The 6,135-nt window shown below is 38.4% G+C and overlaps 1 pseudogene; it reads left to right on the plus strand.

Annotated features, from left to right (window-relative positions):
• Window positions 1-3,801: 3,801 nt before the first annotated feature.
• On the plus strand, window positions 3,802-4,326 carry LOC123456550 (annotated as a pseudogene).
• Window positions 4,327-6,135: the final 1,809 nt, after the last annotated feature.

Genomic DNA, 6,135 nt, shown 5'->3' on the forward strand with positions numbered 1-6,135 from the left:
TGTGGTGAAGGGAAGTCTTCACAATGGGCAGAACTTCGGGCAGTGCATATGGTTGTGCATTTTGCTTGGAAGAAAAAATGGCCAGATGTGCGGTTATACACTGACTCATGGGCTGTGGCCAATGGTTTGGCTGGATGGTCTGGGACTTGGAAGGAGTCCTGTTCTCTTTACTGTTGCAGTCCAGTTCACATTGCTGTTAGAAATCACCCAACCAAGAGTAGCTTCTGGGAAAAAAGAGATTTATTTTGGCTTACAGGCTCGAGGGGAAGCTCCACGATGGCAGGGAAAAACGAAGGCATGAGCAGAGGGTGGACATTACCCCCTGGCCAACGTAAGGTGGAACACAGCAACAGGAGGGTGTGCCAAACACTGGCATGGGGAAACTGGCTATAAAGCCCATAAGCCCGCCCCCAACAATACACTCCCTCCAGGAGGCATTAATTCCCAAATCTCCATAAAGTGGTACCAAGGAGTGGGATTGCTGCTAGACACCTGACTATGTGGCTTCAGCCTTTTGTAGCTGATTTTCAAGAAGAAAGTGGAAGGAGTTGAAACCTTGGCCTAAGAGATGCCTTGCAGTGCTGTAAGTACAGCTTAATGGACTAATCTGGTCAGAGCTGAAAGACCCTTTACTGTTGCAGTCTGGGTCGCATTGCTGTTAGAAATCACCTAACCAAGAGCAGCTTCTGGGAAAAAGAGGTTTATTTGGCTTACAGGCTCGAGGGGAAGCTTCACGATGGCAGGGGAAAACGATGGCATGAGCAGAGGGTGGACATCACCCCCTGGCCAACATAAGATGGAACACAGCAACAGGAGGGTGTGCCAAACACTGGCAAGGGGAAACTGGCTTTAATACCCATAAGCCCGCCCCCAACAATACACTCCCTCCAGGAGGCATTAATTCCCAAATATCCATCAGCTGGGGAGCTAGCATTCAGAACACCTAAGTTTATGGGGGACACCTGAATCAAACCACCACAACTAGTAATGGTGGAAGGTAGAGGATGATAATAAATGAGGGCTAAGCTCAATCAAAGTAGTCAATGATGAGAAAGGTGGAATGGGAGAAGAAAATGGAGAAAGTTTATATGATTAATGTTGGGAGATAGGTGGTATCTTCAGTATGATGAAAAGAACATGAGGGTTTTGAAGTGATAAGTTTTGAAGTGTTACAATGCTGACTTTTCCCCCATTTTAGTAGCTAGGCTTGTGATAATATATATGAATCCTGTTGCTCCAGTTACACAGTGGCAGGAATAACATTTGTTATGAATGGCTATTGTAGGGTTAATGGTTGTTATATATAAAACGACTTATTCATAGGGCATTCCATCTAAATGGTAGCTATTATTACTGTTATTTGACTGATAGGGCAAATTTTCTAAATGACTGAGCACTTACCATGTATGATAGATATTATTTCCTTGTTGTTATGAAAAAGCAACCATCAGATAAGTAGATATATATTTTGAATTAAATGATAACATTAGATAAATTGAACAAATTTATTTTAAATCTCTGTATATTCTGATAGAAAATATGTAATTATACAAAAATAGTGGCACCTTATTCTAGTTGACTTTTGAAGGAATAAGTTTATATGGCTTTGGAAAGGCTATGTGATACAGAAAAAATAACCCAGATTTTGCACAATAGGGAAATGTTTTAGGATTAATCACCAATAAGCTTAATAATTGTTAAATTTCTGTTAGCCCCAATTACCACACTTTAAAAGTAAGATCAAGATATTTTTCAAGAATATATAAAATAGTATAACAATGCACCTAGTAAAATGTTAGATACAAAGCCAACTTACAGTAACCCTGGAGATTTATTGCCATACAGCAATATCACCATAATTCTCTGAACTATACCATATACCAAGAAACAATGTTTGAAGCACAGTCATTCTTAATGTATTTCAATAATGGCAATATTCATCACCAGGATATTTTCCTAAGACTACAATAGGATATCTATTTAAGACCTAGTAAAAGTTTCAGAACTTCTAATAAAGAGAAATAATGTATTTTTCTCTTACTTAATTATAACAAAACTGTCAAGTTATCGTTTTGCTTTCTATTTTTCATATACAAGAATTACATGAAGTGACAGTTTTGAAAACTTATATTGTGGATTTCTAATAGAGCTCATGTTAGCAGAAAACTAAATAAGGCTTGTCATCTATAAGAAGAACAAGATAAGAGTTTACAGGAGTATAGTGCCTTAAGAGAATTTAATAAATATAACTTAGACATTTTTGTTTTTATATTTTGTGGTAAGCAGATAAGGAAAAGTTTTCTACAAAATTAATTCTCTGAAAATTGAGTATCAAACTGGGTGTCACAGAATGGCAATCATGGAAAGAGAACCTTTATATTAGTGTTCTGCTCTTATTGGAATTTTAAAATAGAATGCACAGGTTTTCATTTTTGTCCCTGAAAACTGATAAACACATGATATAATCATTCAGAGAGAGGAAAAAAAATAAACTTGCAACCAAGTTTCTCTCTCTCTCTCTGGTGTGTGTGTGTGTGTGTGTGTGTGTGTGTGTGTGTGTGTGCATTTGCATGCTACTTTTGGAAAATAATTCACTTACCAGAATAAAATCAATCATGCTGGAGAGATAGTGCAGTGGTTAAAGGTATTTAGTTGTAAAGATTGAGGGCCTGGATTTGATTCCTCAGTACCCTCATAAAATCAGATACACAAAGTAGTGCATGCATCTGCAATTCATTTGCAGGAGGCCCTGGTGTGTCCTCCCTCTCTCTCCCTCTCTCTTTCTACTCTTTCTTTCTCTCTCTCTCTCTCACACACACACACAAATAAATAAATAAAATATTTAAAAAATAAATTGGATTATCTGCCACAGTTTATTTTAGGGTTCAAAACTCAGAAAATAGAATTCAAATTGGCTTAAACTTTAAATAAAATTTTACAAAATTAAATACCTATTTAAAATAATAGAAGAATTTCAAATAACAAGCATTTTATTTCTAATTTAGGATACTATAGAAAAACATATTTAAATAAATTCAAAAGAAGATAGGGAAAGAAATAATGAAGATCAAAACAGGAAATTTATAAGAAAAAAATAGAGAACTTCAGAAAGATCAAAACAGGCCTGGACCTTCCTGATTCTCGCTTCTTCTTCAACAGAATAATGTGCCTCCCCAAGATGGGGAGACCACAATCCAAAAAACCAACAAAAGTCAGAAAACTGAGAGAACTCCACTAAGAATGCCTAGTCCCACAAAGGAAGCTTCCAATGAAATCATAAAGTAATCAACAGAAATACAATGCCAAATGAAAACACAATAACCAAAGAGACCATGATCAAAAGAATTCCTAAATTGGAAGAAAATCATCAAAAACCAACAATTGTAACAAAGAAATTGAACAGAATCAGCACTTAGAGTGTTCCACTTATGACAGTAGGCTTAACTTGATTGAAGAAAATGTTAGAAACCTCCAAAGTGATATGAATGAATTGAAGGTGCATCAAGAAATGAAAGCTTGCGCCGGGCTCACTGCAGCTGCTCAGTAGAGCAGCTAGGGCACTCCGTCCTCCCACCCGCTGCCGAGGTGGTGGGTGCAGCCAGGACACGGCATATCTTCGCCTCCTCCCTCCCTTGCCCCGTGCAACTTGGAGGTGTATTTGGGGCTGTGCAGGGGTTAGCTGAGGAATTCGAGGACCCTGGCTCTCCCTAGGTGTATCCACCCCTCACTTCCTGGCACCCAAGCTGCTCAAGCCCCTGGGTGTTTTCCCTGTCCCTGCCATCTCCCAGTCCCAGGCCCAATATGATACTGACCAAAGCCCAGTACGACAAGATAGCCCAGTGCTTAGTGTCCTACCACCCACCAGGCAGAGCCTGAGGAAGCTGAAGCAGAGGTTCCCCAGATATTTATATATTTAGGGCAGGATACAAAGAAGGCATCAGGAAGCCTCCAAGTCTGTTATAAATAGTATGCTATGGGACCCTTCTCAGATTCCAGATGGAATTCTAGCAAATCATGTCTATCAGTGCATCGTGAATGACTGCTGTTATGGACCGCTGGTGGAATGCATGAAACCTGCCATTGGTTATGAACATGAAGTCCTGCTGAGGGACTTGATTCTAGAGAAAAACCTGCTGTTCCTCGATGAAGATCAGCTCCGTGCAAAGGGTTATGACAAAACACCAGATTTTATTTTACAAGTACCAGTTGCTGTGGAAGGGCACATAATTCACTGCATCGAAAGCATAGCCTCATTTTGGTGATGAATGTAGCCACCACGCCTACCTGCATGGCCAGTTCTGGAGCTACTGGAATAGTGACATTTGAGGTTCAGCTTAAAAAGAAATCAAAGCAGCTTCTTCAAGAAGACAGAGGTAGAAGGGGCTGGACCTTGAGGCACCATTACTGAATGCATCACCTGCTGGCCCTGATGCCATTAAATGGCCTACAAAACACATTGTTGAAACAGTCATTGAATATGATGGTGTGAGTTCTGAACACCTAAAAATTATAGTTCATTTTGTAAGACATGAGAGTGTCATTGTGGCATAACGTAAAAAATTATGTTACATCATGAAGTGCCCTTCCCTTGTAGTGACATTAAAAATGTATGGGATGAGGGCTGGGGAGATGGCTTAGCGGTTAAGCGCTTGCCTGTGAAGCCTAAGGACCCCGGTTCGAGGCTCGGTTCCCCAGGTCCCACATTAGCCAGATGCACAAGGGGGCGCACGTGTCTGGAGTTCGTTTGCAGAGGCTGGAGGCCCTGGCACGCCCATTCTCTCTCTCTTCTTCTATCTGTCTTTCTCTCTGTGTCTGTTGCTCTCAAATAAATAAATAAATAATTTTAAAAAAATTATTAAAAAAAATGTATGGGATGAGTGACTTGACACCTGGCAGTTCTGTGAGTTGAGATAAAGATTTAAATACAATCATAAAATGGGTATGTTAGAGAGAATCTCTGCTCTTTATATATTTTAAATTTTTTACAAAAGGCAAACAAAAAGTCAGGGAAATGTCACTCAGTCTTGTTCAAAAGCGTTGTTCTTAATGTGAATGTAAAAATAGAATATTTTATATCTTCCAGTATTTTATGTTTATAATATCTGTTTAAAAATCATAATATATAAACTAAAATTTGTTTTCAACAACTCTCCAAAGTTTATTAAGAGAAATTAGTCTATACTCAGTCACGTTATGTTAATGTGGTAGCACACTCAGTATGTTCGAGTATAGTAAAGAACTAAAAACTCTGAACACTTATTTTAAATAGGGCAGAAACCTATAAGCATACTTCTTTGAGCTTTGGAAAGTATATAATTCCCACATAGAAATGTAAATCTTTTTGTGTTTTATTTTCAATTATGAAAACTTATAATTTCAGACTTATCTTCCTGGCAAATGAAATTTTAAACATTTGGTAGTTTGAAAGTATGTCCCACATAAATTCAGGTGTTTTATTAAAGCTTGTAGCTTGGGTCTCAAAAAAAAATTAATTAATTAGTTAGTTAATTAATTTAAAAAAATTAAAAAAAAGAAATGAAAGTTTGCTGGGCATGGTGGTGCACACCTTTTATTCCAGCAGTTGGGAGGCAGAGGTAGTAGGATTACTGTGTGTTCGAGACCACCCTGAGACTCCATAGTGAATTACAGGTCAGCCTGGGCTAGAGTGAGACCCTACCTTGGAAAAAAAAAAAACAGAAATAAAAGCTTAATGAAGACTTATCAAATGTAAGATTGAATACGTGGAAGCATGAAGAAAATCAGAAATTGAACTGAAATTGTACCTCAAAAAAGAGATGGACACATTGCCATTTGTGTCTAGATTTGTGTCCCCAACCCCCCTGCCCTGTCTTCCTCTCCCTCCCCTCCCACCCTATTGTCCAGTTCTTGAGATGCTTGCTGGGTATGAGGGCATCTTCAGTAGATTCAGGTTAGGTGCTGTAGATGAGTTAGACTATGTGACGATTATCTTTCTGTGATTGGGCAACTTCACTGATAATGATCTGTTCCAGGTTCAACCATTTTTCTTCAAATTTCATTTTGTCATTTTTTTCTTACTACTGTGTAGAATTCTATCATGTAGAAACACCATGTCTTAATTATCCATTTTTCTAGTGATAGACATCTGTGTTGATT

This window comes from Jaculus jaculus, chromosome X (assembly GCF_020740685.1).
Source record: "Jaculus jaculus isolate mJacJac1 chromosome X, mJacJac1.mat.Y.cur, whole genome shotgun sequence".
NCBI lineage: Eukaryota > Metazoa > Chordata > Mammalia > Rodentia > Dipodidae > Jaculus > Jaculus jaculus.